Raw genomic sequence first — 17,640 nt, forward strand, 5'->3', positions numbered from 1 at the left:
AGAGGCTGGACGACTCCTCCCACAAGGAGTGCTCAAAGGCGAATGACGTCACCGACAGGTGTGGAAAAACTCACGCATGCGCACGAGGGTTCAAGCATGTCTGATGTAAAAACATATGAATGAAATCCATATAGTTTTTGAAAAAAATAAAAATGACCTATACTTTATTGACAGACCTCGTATCTCACTTACAGAGTTTAGGTAGCTACTCTGCCCTGTGTTGGTATATGGCATTAGAGAACATAAAGAAGGAATCATATCCTTAAACCTAGTTACAGCGCTTTCTGAAAGACTTCTAGTGTAATGAAACTTATTCCCCACTACTGGGTAGTCCAGCAGAGTAAATGTAAATGTTATTAAGAAATGATCAGACAGAAGGGAGTTTTCAGGGAATACTGTTAAGTCTTCAATTTCCATACCATAAGTCAGAACAAGATCTATGATATGATTAAAGTGGTGGGTGGACTCATTTACATTTTGAGCAAAGCCAATTGAGTCTAATAATAGATTAAATGCAGTGTTGAGGCTGTCATTCTCAGCATCTATGTGGATGTTAAATCGCCCACTATAATTATCTTATCTGAGCTAAGCACTAAGTCAGACAAAAGGTCTGAAAATTCACAGAGAAACTCACAGTAACGACCAGGTGGACGATAGATAATAACAAATAAAACTGGTTTTTGAGACTTCCAATTTGGATGGACAACACTAAGAGTCAAGCTTTCAAATGAATTAAAGCTCTGTCTGGGTTTTTGATTAATTAATAAGCTGGAATGGAAGATTGCTGCTAATCCTCCGCCTCGGCCCGTGCTACGAGCATTCTGACAGTTAGTGTGACTCGGGGGTGTTGACTCATTTAAACTAACATATTCATCCTGCTGTAACCAGGTTTCTGTTAGGCAGAATAAATCAATATGTTGATCAATTATTATATCATTTACCAACAGGGACTTAGAAGAGAGAGACCTAATGTTTAATAGACCACATTTAACTGTTTTAGTCTGTGGTGCAGTTGAAGGTGCTATATTATTTTTTCTTTTTGAATTTTTATGCTTAAATAGATTTTTGCTGGTTATTGGTGGTCTGGGAGCAGGCACCGTCTCTACGGGGATGGGGTAATGAGGGGATGGCAGGGGGAGAGAAGCTGCAGAGAGGTGTGTAAGACTACAACTCTGCTTCCTGGTCCCAACCCTGGATAGTCACGGTTTGGAGGGTTTAATAAAATTGGTCAGATTTCTAGAAATGAGAGCTGCTCCATCCAAAGTGGGATGGATGCCTCTCTCCTAACAAGACCAGGTTTTCCCCAGAAGCTTTGCCAATTATCTATGAAGCCCACCTAATTTTTTGGACACCACTCAGACAGCCAGCAATTCAAGGAGAACATGCGGCTAAACATGTCACTCCCGGTCCGATTGGGGAGGGGCCCAGAGAAAACTACAGAGTCCGACATTGTTTTTACAAAGTTACACACCGATTCAATGTTAATTTTAGTGACCTCCGATTGGCGTAACCGGGTGTCATTACTGCCGACGTGAATTACAATCTTACCAAATTTGCGCTTAGCCTTAGCCAGCAGTTTCAAATTTCCTTCAGTGTCGCCTGCTCTGGCCCCCGGAAGACAATTGACTATGGTTGCTGGTGTCGCTAACTTCACATTTCTCAAAACAGAGTCGCCAATAACCAGAGTTTGATCCTCGGTGGGTGTGTCGTCGAGTGGGGAAAAATGGTTAGAAATGTGAATGGGTTGGCGGTGTACACGGGGCTTCTGTTTAGGACTATGCTTCCTCCTCACAGTCACCCAGTCGGCCTGCTTTCCCGGCTGTTTGGGATCTGCCAGAGGGAAACTAACGGCGGCTAAGCTACCTTGGTCCGCACCGACTACAGGGGCCTGGCTAGCTGTAGAATTTTCCACGGTGCGGAGCCGAGTCTCCAATTCGCCCAGCCTGGCCTCCAAAGCTACGAATAAGCTACACTTATTACAAGTACCATTACTGCTAAAGGAGGCCGAGGAATAACTAAACATTTCACACCCAGAGCAGAAAAGTACGGGAGAGACAGGAGAAGCCACCATGCTAAACCGGCTAAGAGCTAGTAGCTGCGCTAAGCTAGCGGATTCCTAAAAACACACAAAGTGAATAATGTGTAAATAATTTAGAGGTGATTCAGCAGAGGGAGTGCTTTAGTTAAGGCACGTGAAGATTACACTGTGAAACAAATAGTTATCTAGTTAACTAGATCAATCTAACTGCGCATATTAAACAGCTAACAGATACAGAAAAACACCGCTGTGCTCCGGAACAGGAAGTGATACAATACCGCAGTGAGAGCCAACCACCAGTAGAGGCAAGCAAGAGCTCGCAATGACATCACATGTTGGAGGCATAGATAGTTGTGGCAAAGCTGAAGATGCCATGCAGAATGCTTTGTATCTGGCATCGCTCACATTTTCCATTCAGTTGACACTTGCCAAGTACTTCAAAGTGTTGTGAAAGTGTAGTGACACGGACCCACAACAGGGGGCGCGAATGAACGGTCAATAGATGAGCCAAAAATTAACAATTTAATGTTGTGAAGGAGCACAACGAACATACAGACAATCTCAGAATATGATTACAGTCAATCCAAAAAGGTGACGTGTGGGCAGGCTCGAGGATAGAAGACGTCTGTCCTGAGAAGAGCTGGAACCACACGATTTCCGCCGCCACCGAACCTGGTGAATACTGGAGCCGCCAAGTCCCGAATTCCCAGGTGATCACCGTCCCCGACTGTCGGATCTGGTACTGCTGGCGAGAACAAAGACAGTCAAGTGTGGGTGTGTGTACACCCAGTAACAACAACGGTGGGAATGCCACCTCCACCTCTCACTCAATATGTTGCAGAGTACCGCAGTGATTCCTCAGGGGAAAAGAGTGCCGTCCAGCACTCACTCAGCCTCCACAGAAAGAGGGACCGGTACTCCTGCAAACACTCACAATATACAGATATGTTGCAAAACACAAACGGCTGAGTCTATTACCTCCAACGAAGTACGATATCTCGGCAACGAGGTGGAGATGACGTCTGGTCTTTATGGAGTGAGATGATGTAGAGTAGATGGGTGACAGCTGTCAAGAGATAATGAGTGACAGGTGTCACCCCCGGCTGTGTCCGTGGCAGCAGCGCCCTCTCGTGCCTGAAGCCCGCACTTCAGGCAGGGCGCCCACTGGTGGTGGGCCAGCAGTACCTCCTCTTCTGGCGGCCCACACAACACAAAGGTGGACTGCTCCAGGTTAGAAGTTCTACCCAGATTTGTAAATGCTGTGAGGTATTCCTCTTTCTCACAAACAACAGAAAATGTCTTTTTTCCCCCTTTGCTATGAAAGGCACTTGGAGAGTCACAGCCTGAGAAGGTATGAATACAAAATAGCTACTGAACACACTGGTGCCAAGTGCTGAGGTCACCTTGGCTAAGTCAGTGATCGTAGTTCTGTTAACAAATCCTGTGTGAATGTACAACCTACATGGTAGGTCTTTCTACAAACTTAAAGTGATGAATGACACATCTGTATCCGGGCTCTTAATAACATTAAGATAATGGACCTCTGAGTCTGGTCTGCTTGAGGTTTCTTCCTCAGTATCATCAGAGGGGGTTTTTCCTTCCCACTGTCGCCTGTGTGCTTGCTCTAGGGGTTGGTAAGGTTAGACCTTACATGTGTGAAGCAATTTGAGGCAGCTTTGTTGTGATTTGGTGCTTATATAAATGAAATAAAGTGAAATTTTAATGAATAACCACAGTGTGATGTTCCTGTGCAGCATGTTGTGCATGTAAAAACATCCTGGTGTCACATTCCTCATGATCACGTCAGATCTTCACCACCATTAACAGTCTGTAAAACCTCTCTTACAGTAGTCACACAGTGACACTTTTCTCCAAGAACAATGTAATATGCATATATCTGTGACATGAACGAGCAAAGCTCTTCAGCATCTCACCGTCACTTAGGTCCTTCAGACTTTTGTTTAGCATGGCTAAAAACCTTCATCATTGTTACATTGCTCCTCACACACACACACACACACACACACACACACACACACACACACACACACACACACACACACACACACACACACACACACACACACACACACACACACACACACACACACACACACACACACACACACACACACAGGCTGCATATAAAGTTCTAGGAACAACTAATTTTCAACTCTTGTCCCTAGTTGGGCTTTAAAATGAATACAACATGCAAAATTACAATCCCATAAAGACACAATATACTATACAGGTACAGTGTTGTATAATAACGAAGTAAAAATACTTCACTACTGTACTTAAGTACATTTTGGGAGACTTTGTACTTTACTTGAATTTTTTAAATTCAGCTTACTTTCACTTTTACTTCACTACATTTGAGCCTGGTTCTGCTGGAGGTTTCTTCCTGTTAAAAGGGAGTTTTTCCTTCCCACTGTCGCCAAGTGCTTGCTCACAGGGGGTCGTTTTGACCTTTGGGGTTTTACATAATTATTGTATGGCTTTGCCTTACAATATAAAGCGCCTTGGGGCAACTGTTTGTTGTGATTTGGCGCTATATAAATAAAATTGATTGATTGAATTGATTGATTGATTGAAGCAGTGCTTCGATCTACGATTCGTGGATTCATTGTTTTTATTTCGTGTTATCCTAATTTTTTCCCGCTAAAACCCAGAAGAGCATATGTCTGTGAGTAATATTTAACATTTCTATGTTAAACCGACCTGTTCTGGTCTTATGAAACAGTTGATAGATGTATTTTATAACTTAAAAATAGGACCGATGTTCATGCGTTAGCATGTCTATGGCGTTTCCAGTGTTAAAGTTAGCATTAAGCTGTTCGCATCAGCATGTTTGTGTTGATTTGTTTTCTGTATAATTAATGGCTCAGCGTTCGTTGTCATAAAATTCAATCAATTCAATCAAAAAAGAGTCAAATTGTAATTTTTTAAATGTATTTTTATTCATATATTATAATAATAGCAACAACAATAATAGTCTATATAATAGACAATAATAGTCAATAATAATAAGATATAATGTTACAATACAATTTTAGAGAAAGAGACAAAAAGAACCTAATGAAACAAAACACAACAAAAGATAAAACCATGTAACAATGAAAATAAATAAATACATATAGAAATAAATAACTGTTTCCTGTGAACACCTAGTGAGTAGGCTACTCTCGTTTAGGTTTTGAAACCTTGTTTCTGAAGTGTTTTTGTGTGATGTGCACAATTTTCAGTACTTTGACTAATACTACCAGTCATTTACAAGCCGAGATAAACTTTGTAATATAAAAAAAATCAGTCTGTTTTTGATTATTAACATTTACTTGTACTTTTACTTTCAATACTTGAGTACATTTAGTTGTACATTACTTGTCATACTTAAGTATAATAAATACTAGATACTTTAAGACTTTTACTTGAGTAGCATTTCAATTGATTACTTGAACTTCTACCAAAGTCATTTTTTTAATGGGTATCTGTACTTTTACTTAAGTGTGATTTTCCGGTACTTTATACAACACTGTACAGGTACCCACTATGATAACAACCACAACCTCGCCTACAGAATTAGAGAAGCTTGAATCTTCGACTGGACTGGGTTGCTTGACACGAGGACGTTTCGCTTCAAACTGCAGAAGCTTCCTCAGCTAAAATTCTCACCTACAGAAGTACATTCAAATACATCACAACTCTAAACAAAATAGAAGAAACTTACAGTCAGACACAAACACTGTATATAAGTAAGTCACTGTGTAAGAAAGAGGCAGAGACAGATGTTTATAAAAAAAAAAAAAAACATCTGTCGCATAATGTCTGTGTCAGTGAAAGATGATCCTTTGTGTGTTTGTCTGACATGGTGATGCATTTATCTACTGTCTTGCATATGACGAAGAAGGCAGGCAGAACAGGACCAGAGGAGACCACAGGTCGACCCGTCCTGGACCGTAGTTTCTTTCTTGAGTTTCACTTGTTGATCCTGAGGTGCTGCCGGCGTCACGTGTTGGCACAGACTCGCCTACCTGTGATTCTTTAACATCTGGATGCTCTTTTGTGTTTCACTGCTGAATCCACACACATACACACACACCCACACACACAGACACACACACACACACACACACACACTTTCAACTGCGTAGTCCAATTAAGGGTTGCAGGGGGCTGAAGCCTATCCCAGCAGTCATAGAGTGCGAGGTGGGGCACACCCAGGACGGCAGTCTGTCACAGGGCCACAAACAGACAAACAAACACAGTCACACCCACTCCCACACCTACAGACAATTTAAAGATTCCAATCCACCTAACCTGCATGTCTTTGGATGTGGGAGGAAACAGGAGCACCCGGAGGAAACCCACTCAAACACCTATACGGCTTAATTCTTCCACACAAAGAGTCTTCAAATCTTGAAGGTCCATGGAGCTCTTCTATGAACCCTGACCTTTAGTTCTTCCCATAGATTTTTTTTGTTGGATTCAAGTCAGGTGATTGGCTGGACCATTCTAGCAGCTTTATTTTCATTCTCTGAAACCAGCTGAGAGTTTCCTTGGCTGTGTGCTTGGGATCATTGGCTTGATGTAATGTCCACCCTCGTTTCATTTTCATAGTCCTGATAGATTTTTATCAAGAATGTCTCGCTACATTCATCCATTCATCCTTCTTTCAATCATATGTAGTTTGTCAGTGCTGGATGCTGAAAAACAGCCCATCATCATCATGTTCCACCTCCAAACTTCACTGTTGGTGTGGTGTTTTGGGGTGAGGTGCAGTGCTGTTTATGTTGTGTATTATGGCATCCAAAGAGTTCAATTTTGGTCTCAACTGATCTATATATTCCCAAAGTATTTCACAGGTCTACATGTTGTGCATCAAACTTTAAACAAGCTTCAACATACTTTTTCTTCAGCAGTAGTCTTGCGTGGTGAGTGCGCATACAGGGCATGGCAGTTGAGTGCATTACTTATTGTGTTCTTTGAAACAATTGTACCTGCTAATTCCAGGTCTTTGGCTCTTTGCCAGCTCTCCTGATAATTCTTTTCACTCCTCTGTCAAAAATGTATGCTACCGTATGTTGTGAAGATCTTGAGAGAGCTCTTTACTTTTACCCATCATGAGATGTTTCTTGTGGGACACCTCTTTATAGGACATTAGTTGGGACTGAACCAGCTGATATTAATTTGCACTGGCAAGGGACAGGATTGCTTTATAATTATTGATATATTTCAGCTGGTTTCTTGGCTTCCCATGTCTTTTTGCACCTCCCTTTCTTCAGGTGTTCAATACTTTTTTATATAAAAAAATCATAGTAATATAAATATTTGCTATGAACGCAACAGGAGATGATGTAACAATGACTGCAGTGTGTCTGTAAATTAGGATTTCTCAATGTGACATAAACCTCATGATGAAATCATTTCTTTAATTTAGTCATTTCAACATTTAATTGCATCCTTGTTGACTATGCGATTATTTTTAATATTGTAATCATGGCAGAATAATTACTAAAATATGAATTTGACTGTTCTGCACAATAGGGGTGGTGTTCTCCCTAACATGAAAACACGAAACAGTGCTGTACTATTTTCTTTGTCTGATTACTACATAGTTAAAAACATTGAAAATATCCATCCATCCATCCATTTTCTTCCGCTTTATCCGGAGTCAGGTTGCGGGGGCAGCAGCTCAAGCAAAGCCGCCCAGACCTCCTGATCCACACACACCTCCCCCAGCTCCTCCGGGGGAACCCCAAGGCGTTCCCAAGCCAGCCGAGAGATGTAATCCCTCCAGCGTGTCCTGGGTTTTCCCCGGGGCCTCCTCCCAGCGGGATGTGCCCGGAACACCTCTCCAGCGAGGCGTCCAGGGAGCATCCGGAAAAGATGCCCGAGCCACCTCAACTGACTCCTTTCGACGTGGAGGAGCAGCGGCTCGACTCCGAGCTCCTCCCGAGTGACCGAGCTCCTCACCCTATCTCTAAGGGAGCGCCCAAGTTATATAAAGTTGAGACGTTTTTGTAGTCATAGCAGTAATCATTAAAAAACTGTGTAGCTTTATTTGGTAAAAAAAATAAAATTGATCGAATAAAATGTTCTCTCAGCTCCACTGAGTGATTGATTCAACAACCTGCAGCTAAAGGCTAAGCTAACCATTATCTGATAAAAGTTTCGCGATCATGTTTTATCTTCAGATTACTCACTCACCTCAAACAAATTTGCAGAAGCTCCATGGCTGTGCCTATATATCCAAAAGTGAAGAATTTTGGACTGTGTGTCTGCTCGATCACAGTAGCTGCTGTCTCTCTCTCTGACTGGCTAGTGTGGCTCTCCCGCAGCTCCTCCCAGCAAGATGATGTCCCACACTCATTATTCTGCTTTTTGCCCATTATTGTTGCGGTTATGACTATCTGTTGCATTTTAAGTCTCACTTTTTTGAACACACTACGCTTCACAAACATGGTAACTGCCATTCTTGTTCAACCTCTGGTAGGGACAAGACAATCTCCCCATCGAGGCCTGCATGCGCACTCCATCGATGTGTGCTTATCGTTGTGTGCAGAGGGATTCCCCACAAAGATCGCTTTTTTCATTGTCTCGCTGGGGTATTTCCCATGGAATTCCTTGTAATGACATAGGCAGGAAGTTCCTCTTTGATCTCATTTTTGTTCAGTTCAATTCTGCTGTTTCTTTCATTTTGTACTTGTATAATATTTTGTCGACATAATGATGACGTTTCATGACAATATTATACGATATTGAGAACGTGGTTTTTGAGAACGCGAAAACGGCCGTGCGTAATTGATCGATAGGAAAAATATCTGGATTTTTTTTTAGACTAAAATGACCATAACTTCCTTATTTCTTAACCAATCTTGGTGTCAATTTCTTTGTTTTTTTATGCTCTATCAATTGCACCTATAAAAAGAACAATTTATGGACTTTCATTTTTTTTGTCTCGTCCCTCCTTCTGGTGGAAATACAGCTGCTGAATCGACGAGCAAGAGGAATAATTACCAATAAAATACATCAGCAACCACTAATTTCACTAAATTATTTGAGTGTCAGAGCACTCAACTCCCTCCCTGCTCTTCCCCCATTTATCCCCTCACACACAAACTCTGGAAAATGACCCCCCCAGACACTGACTTCTTACTTCTGACACCCACCTCACAAACACTGGGAGGCACATTGGCTTAGTGGTTAGCACTGGTGCCTCACAGCAAGAAGGTCTTGGGATGGATTCCTGGCCTTTCTCTGTGGAGTTTGCATGTTCTCCTCGTGTCTGCATGGGTTCCTCCGGGCACTCCGGTTTCCTCCCACAATCAAAAACATGCTTATTTAGGGTCTGCTCCTTTCTCTGCTCCTGACCAAGGCAGCATCTACATCTGGAGTTGGTCCCCGGGTGTCGGAGTGTGGCTGCGGATTGTGTCTAACTGTAATTGGAATGGGTTAAATGCAGATAGGTTTTGTTGTTTGTATGTATGTATGTATGTATACTCAACAAAAATATAAACGCAACACTTTTGGTTTTGCTCCCATTTTGTATGAGATGAACTCAAAGATCTAAAACTTTTTCCACATACACAATATCACCATTTCCCTCAAATATTGTTCACAAACCAGTCTAAATCTGTGATAGTGAGCACTTCTCCTTTGCTGAGATAATCCATCCCACCTCACAGGTGTGCCATATCAAGATGCTGATTAGACACCATGATTAGTGCACAGGTGTGCCTTAGACTGCCCACAATAAAAGGCCACTCTGAAAGGTGCAGTTTTGTTTTATTGGGGGGGGGGGGGGGGGGATACCAGTCAGTATCTGGTGTGACCACCATTTGCCTCATGCAGTGCAACACATCTCCTTTGCATCATCCATGAAGAGAACACCTCTCCAACGTGCCAAACACCAGCGAATGTGAGCATTTGCCCACTCAAGTCAGTTATGACGATGAACTGGAGTCAGGTCGAGACCCCGATGAGGACGACGAGCATACAGATGAGCTTCTCTGAGACGGTTTCTGACAGTTTGTGCAGAAATTCTTTGGTTATGCAAACCGATTGTTTCAGCAGCTGTCCGAGTGGCTGGTCTCAGACGATCTTGGAGGTGAACATGCTGGATGTGGAGGTCCTGGGCTGGTGTGGTTACACATGGTCTGCGGTTGTGAGGCTGGTTGGATGTACTGCCAAATTCTCTGAAACGCCTTTGGAGACGGTTTATGGTAGAGACATGAACATTCAATACACGAGCAACAGCTCTGGTTGACATTCCTGCTGTCAGCATGCCAACTGCACGCTCCCTCAAATCTTGCGACATCTGTGGCATTGTGCTGTGTGATAAAACTGCACCTTTCAGAGTGGCCTTTTATTGTCGGCAGTCTAAGGCACACCTGTGCACTAATCATGGTGTCTAATCAGCATCTTGATATGGCACACCTGTGAGGTGGGATGGATTATCTCAGCAAAGGAGAAGTGCTCACTATTACAGATTTAGACTGGTTTATGAACAATATTTGAGGGAAATGGTGATATTGTGTTTGTGGAAAAAGTTTTGGATCTTTGAGTTCATCTCATACAAAATGGGAGCAAAACCAAAAGTGTTGCATTTATATTTTTGTTGAGTGTATGTATGTATGTGCAATGACAATAAAGATTATATTATTCTATTCATATCTCCAAGGACTGCGTATGCACTTTAAATTACTTTGAATAAGCTCATCAGTGTTGAATCACTGCAGAATTTGCACAAGACAAACTGCGAGCACCAGGTACCTCACTGGCCACATTCGACTGTCTGCTGTATTAGGCCCCATAAAAAAAACCCAATTAGTTTATTATCCCTGCCTGCATGCCAAAATTGGCCTGCCGCATTTTTTGTTTTTTTATTTTGACAAATGTCATTGATGGTGATACAGCTGCTGCAAGAACTGGCACAGCGGCTAGATGGCGAGTATGCTTTAGCTGAAGATGGCTGAAGTTTACCAAGCTGGACCCGGTGTTGCCAACTGAATGGTCCCCCTTAAAAATCTGTCTGCCTTTTGCATCTGCGCATGCGTCATTAGCCGCAATTCACGGATTAAAACTTCGTTTCTGCTTCAAACTGCACTCCAGTCATCATCTATCTCAGCGACAGATATCTGAAGCTTTTGTACAACAATCATTTCCACATAAATTGAGCATTATTTCATCATAAAAGGCGGCGGAGGCGATCAGAGTGCCACGGCTAAACGAGCTGCTAGCTGACACGTTCACTGCGCATTGGTCATTACAAAGCGTCACGGAATTTTGCAGAGTTTCTGCTTAAAAGGGCCTCGTTTCTGCTTAACTGACTTTAGAATGATTTAAGAGGTTTTACCTTTATATCTGATGGTTAATAATCCCATTAATCCATTTGATCACTTTGGGTGAAGAGACTGAAGATGCAAAAGTGAATGGATTTTTAGGGATGGACCGTTTGGTCTGCGACACTGGAACCTGCCACTTGTCACTGACACCCATACACAAGGATGATTGCCTGTGCTAAGACATTGAAGCCTTGGTATGGGGTGGGCTTTACGCTCCCCCGCTGTGATGAATGAGTGATATTTACAACCAGTATGCGTGTGGTTTTCTGCACTATGGAGGTAGCTTGGGTGCTAATTACAATGGTTGCAAGGTGGGTTTTACCTCAGGTAGTTGTAGCTCTGTGCTGACACATTCTACAACCCCAATTCCAATGAAGTTGGGACATTGTGTGAAATGTAAATAAAAACAGAATACAATGATTTGCAAATCCTCTTCAACCAATATTCAACTGAATGCACCACAAAGACAAGATATTTAATGTTCAAACTAATAGACTTTGTTTTTGTGTAAATATTTGCTCATTTTGAAATGGATGACTGCAACACGTTTCAAAAAAGCTGGGACAGGTGCAACAAAAGACTGGGAAAGTTGAGGAATGCTCAAAGCACACCTGTTTGGAACATTCCACAGGTGAACAGGTTAATTGGAAACAGGTGAGTGTCATGATTGGGTATAAAAGGAGCATCCCCAAAAGGTTCAGCCGTTCACAAGCAAAGATGAGGTGAGGATCACCACTTTGTGACCAGAAAAGGCTTCCTCTGGATTACAGCATCTCCTTGTGCAAAGCGCGCTGTATAGTTGAACGATGCACAGAGACACTATCTGCTCCAAGATCATGTCTTTGGAGCAGGTCTATGGGTTGACTATGACTGTTCTTACCATCCTTCGCTTCAACTTATCTGAGACTTTTCTTGGCCAGCCACGTCAGGCCTTAACTAGTACTGTGCCTGCGGTCTTCCATTTCCTCACTATGTTCCTCACAGTGGAAACTGACAGCTGAAATCCCTGAGATAGCTTTTTGTATCCTTCCCCTAAACCATGATGTTGAACAATCTTTGTTTTCAGGTCATTTCAGAGTTGTTTAGAGGCTCCCATGTTGCCACACATTTGAAGAGATGCAACGAGGGGAAACATTTGCAAATGGCCACCTTAAATACCCTTTCTCATGATTGGATTCACCTGTGTAAGGAGGTCAAGGGTCAGTGACCTTACCAAACCAGTTTTGTGTTCCAACAATTAGTGCTAAATGTATTCAAATCAACTTTATGTGCCTGCCTAATTTTGTTTAAATAATTATTGCACACTTACTATAAACTAGAAACTTCATTTCACTTCTCAAATATCAGTGTGTGTTTGTCTGCTATATGATATATTTAACTGCAACTTCTGATCCAGACAACCAATGATTTATAAAGGAAAATCATAGAAATTATCAGGGGTGCCCAAACTTTTGTATACAACTGGAGGCAAATAAGTATTTCATCCACTGTTGTTTTTCAAGTTTTCCCACAGACAAAGAATGGAGAGGTCTGTAATTTTGATCGTAGGTACCCTTCAATTGTGAGAAACAGAATCAAAATTTTTTTTTCAGAAAATCACAGAGTATGATTTTTAAATAATTAATTTGCTTTTTATTGCATGAAATAAGCATTCACCCCTGACATCGGGGTGAATGTGAGGCACTGATGTGTAAAGCCCTTTGAGCGTCTGATGCAGATGGAAAAGCACGATATAAATGCAGTCCATTTAAATAAGTATCTAATGACGAAACAGTCTTTGCAGCGCCTCTTAAGGGTGATCTTGGTTTTTCATCCCTGCAGACGGCTACATGCACAGGAGATGCTAACACAGTCCCAGAGGTGAGACTTCGTGGTTGGCGGAGGAGCCACATCTGGCCGATGACAGGAGCAGCGTGAGAGAAGTTGTGGTAAGACCACACACCACTAAGCACCAACTACAGGTGGGATCAGACTAAACTGGTTCATCTGGCCCACGTGGTGAGTCAGGGTCCCAGTCAGCTGCTTCAGCATGAGAGATGCCATGTTGTCAAAACCTGCAGAGAGACAAAGAGGGTAGAATTTAAGACTATGTAGACCAGTGTATCGGTGTGGAAAAAATAACATTCATGCTGTTAACAGCAAAGAAATAATTAATGCCAGGGCACCTTATTGGACAGTTAGCAGTGATTGCTTGTTCAGATGCAAGGGGAGTGGTAAGATGGCTGCGGGGTCACGTGACCCAGATTGAAAACAAGCATCAGTTTTTGTTGCCACCTCAAGACAAATCTCTGACAATTTATATAACCTTTGCAAACGGACAGAGGAGGGTGGAGGTTTGCATGTTCACTGCAGAGGAGGGTTCACTGCTACTCCCATAACTGCACGTGTGTTTTGGCAATTTCCACGCAGATCTGTTTCTTCACCAGAAAACCTCTAACTTCTGAGGCCACCATTGAAACAGCAATGTGCCAGTTTCAGCTGCACACGGATCTTAAAAGCAACGCCAGATGACCCTCTGACTGGTTCATGTGATATTACCCCATAGGTTAAAGCAATAAATTTTCATCTGTCTGAAATTTTTTCCTGGCAAAAATCAATGCCAGCAATTCCCTAAAATGTGGCGTAATGGGGGCACACACTGTTTTTCTTCAATAAATACAATCAACACATTATACAGCATACAAATCTATTCTAAATAGCCTCTAAGGAGAGAGAGAGAGACAAAGCATAAAAAGAATGCAAAACCTGAAGATAAAGGTACATAAAAGGGTGGTGGGGGGTCTTGATTCTGGGGGGTCTGGGGTGCTTACCCCAGAACATTTTTTAAAGAGCAAGTCAAATTTTGTGCATTCTGGTGAATTTTAATGGGTATGAAGCCCTCTTCAAACAAAAGTCACTGCAAACTGCAAAGTTAAAAACACAGTATTGATTCTGGGGGGTCTGGGGGATCTCCCCCAGAAATTTTTTAAAAGAGTAAGTCAAATTTTGTGTAATCTGGTGAATTTTAATGGGTATGAAGCCCTCTGAAACCTAAAAGTCACTCAAACTGTTGTGAAAGTGTAGTGACACGGACCCACAACAGGGGGCGCAAATGAACGGCCAATAGATGAGCCAAAAGGTAACAATTTAATGTTGTGAAATGTGCACAACGAACATACAGACAATCTCAGAATATAATTACAGTCAATCCACAAAGGTGACGTGTGGGCAGGCTCGAGGATAGAAGACGTCTGTCCTGAGAAGAGCCGGAACTACACGATTTCCGCCGCCACAGAACCTGGTGAATACTGGAGCCGCCAAGTCCCGAATTCCCAGGTGATCACCGTCTCCGACTGTCGGATCTGGTACTGCTGGCGAGAACAAAGACAGTCAAGTGTGGGTGTGTCTACACCCAGTAACAACAGCGGTGGGAATGCCACCTCCACCTCTCACTCAATAACTGCAGAGTACTGTAGATTCCTCAGGGGAAAAGAGTGCCTTCAACGCTCTCTCAGCTTTCACCGACGGAGGTACCAGTACTCCTGCAAACACTCACAATATACAAATATTGCAATCACAAATGGCTGAGGATATTACCTCCAATGAAGTACGATATCTCGGCAACGAGGTGGAGATGACGTCTGGTCTTTATGGAGTGAGAGGACGTTGAGTAGATGGGTGACAGCTGTCAAGAGGTAATGAGTGACAGCTGTCACCCCCGGCTGTGTCCATGGCGGCAGCGCCCTCTCGTGCCTGAAGCCCGCACTTCAGGCAGGGCGCCCTCTGATGGTGGGCCAGCAGTACCTCCTCTTCTGGCGGCCCACACACAACAGGACCCCCCCATCAACGGGCGCCTCCTGGCGCCCGACCCGGCTTGTTGGGGTGTCGACGGTAGAAGTCGGCCAGGAGGGCCGGATCCAGGATGAAGCTCCTCTTCACCCAGGAGCGTTCTTCGGGTCCATACCCCTCCCAGTCCACCAAGTACTGGAACCCCCGGCCCATCCGACGGACGTCCAGGAGCCGGCGCACCGTCCAAGCCGGCTCCCCGTTGATGATTCTAGCAGGAGGCGGCGCCGGTCCCGGAGCACAGAGGGGTGAGGTGTGGTGAGGTTTGATGCGTGACAAGTGGAAAACCGGATGGATCCGCAGTGAAGCCGGGAGTTGGAGCTTCACTGCGGCAGGACTGAGGACTTTGAGGATCTTGAAGGGGCCAATATACCTGTCCTGAAGTTTTGGGGATGTCCTTCGTGGAAAGCCACACCTCCTGCCCGGGCTGGTAAGCAGGGGCCGGGGATTGCCGGCGGTCTGCATGGGTCTTCGCCCTCGTCCGGGCCTTCAACAAGGCAGAACGGGCGGAGCGCCACACCCGACGGCACTTCCGCAGGTGGGCCTGGACCGAGGGCACACCGACCTCTCCCTCCACCACGGGAAACAACGGGGGCTGATACCCCAAAAACACCTCAAATGGGGAGAGGACAGAAGGGCAGAAGACACCTGGCTGTTATGCGCATACTCGATCCAGGCCAGATGGTTACTCCAGGCCGTCGGGTGAGCAGATGTGACGCAGCGGAGGGTCTGTTCCAGTTCCTGGTTGGCCCGCCCTGCCTGTCCTTTCGTCTGTGGATGGTACCCAGACAAGAGGCTCACGGTGGCCCCCAGTTCCCTGCAGAAGCTCCTCCAGACGTGTGAGGAGAACTGGGGACCACGATCAGAGACGATGTCGGAGGGTATCCCATGCAGACGGACGACGTGGTGGACCAGGAGGTCTGCTGTCTCCTGGGCTGTTGGGAGCTTCGGGAGGGCCACAAAGTGGGCCGCCTTGCAGAATTGGTCCACTATCGTGAAGATGGTTGTGTTGCCCTGGGACGGCGGGAGGCCCGTGACGAAATCCAGGCCGATGTGGGACCAGGGGCGATGAGGCACCGGCAGCGGCTGGAGGAGTCCTTGGGCCTTCTTATACACTGCCTTGCCCCTGGCACAGGTGGTGCAGGCCTGGATATATTCCCGGACGTCGGCCTCCATAGACGCCCACCAGAAGCGCTGCCGGACAACTGCCACGGTCCTTCGCACCCCTGGATGACAGGAGAGCTTGGAACCGTGACAGAAGTCCAAGACTGCAGCTCTGGCCTCTGGTGGGACGTACAGACGGTTCTTCGGACCGGTTCCGGGGTCCGGGCTCCGTGCCAGGGCCTCCCGGACGGTCTTCTCCACGTCCCAGGTGAGGGTGGCCACGATAGTGGACTCCGGAATGATGGGCACCGGTGGATCCGACAGCACCGTTTTGACTTCGTCTTCGTGTACCCGGGACAAGGCATCCGATCTCTGGTTCTTGGTCCCGGGGCGATAGGTGATCCGGAAGTCAAAACGTCCGAAGAACAGTGACCAGCGGGCTTGCCTGGGGTTCAGCCGCTTGGCGGTCCTGATATACTCCAGGTTCCGATGGTCAGTGAAAACCATGAATGGCACAGATGCTCCCTCCAACAGGTGTCTCCACTCCTCAAGAGCCTCTTTCACCGCAAGGAGTTCTCGATTGCCGACGTCATAGTTCCGTTCAGCCGGGGTCAACCTGCGTGAAAAGTAGGCACACAGGTGAAGAACCTTATCGGTCTCTCCGCTCTGGGATAGCACGACTCCTATCCCTGAGTCAGAGGCGTCCACTTCAACCACGAACTGGCGGCTAGGGTCGGGCTGCACCAAAACTGGCGCAGTAGAGAACCGTCGTTTCAACTCCTTGAACGCGGCTTCGCACCGATCCGACCAGGTGAAGGGGATGTTTGGAGAGGTCAGGGCTGTCAGGGGGCTAACTACCTGACTGTAGCCCTTAATGAACCTCTTATAGAAATTAGCAAAGCCGAGGAACTGTTGCAGCTTTCTACGGCTTGTTGGTTGGGGCCAATGTCTCACCGCCGCAACCTTGGCCGGATCAGGGGTGACGGAGTTAGAGGAGATGATAAACCCCAGGAAGGACAAAGACGTGCGGTGAAACTCGCACTTCTCGCCCTTCACAAACAGTCGGTTCTCTAATAACCGCTGCAGGACCTGATGTACATGCTGGACATGGGTCTCAGGATCCGGAGAAAAGATGAGAATATCGTCCAGATATACGAAGACGAATCGGTGCAGGAAGTCCCGCAAGACGTCGTTAACCAAGGCTTGGAACGTCGCGGGAGCGTTGGTGAGGCCGAACGGCATGACCAGGTACTCAAAGTGACCTAACGGGGTGTTAAATGCCGTCTTCCATTCGTCTCCCTTCCGGATCCGAACCAGGTGATACGCATT

This window comes from Thalassophryne amazonica, chromosome 17, assembly GCF_902500255.1.
Source record: "Thalassophryne amazonica chromosome 17, fThaAma1.1, whole genome shotgun sequence".
Lineage (NCBI taxonomy): Eukaryota > Metazoa > Chordata > Actinopteri > Batrachoidiformes > Batrachoididae > Thalassophryne > Thalassophryne amazonica.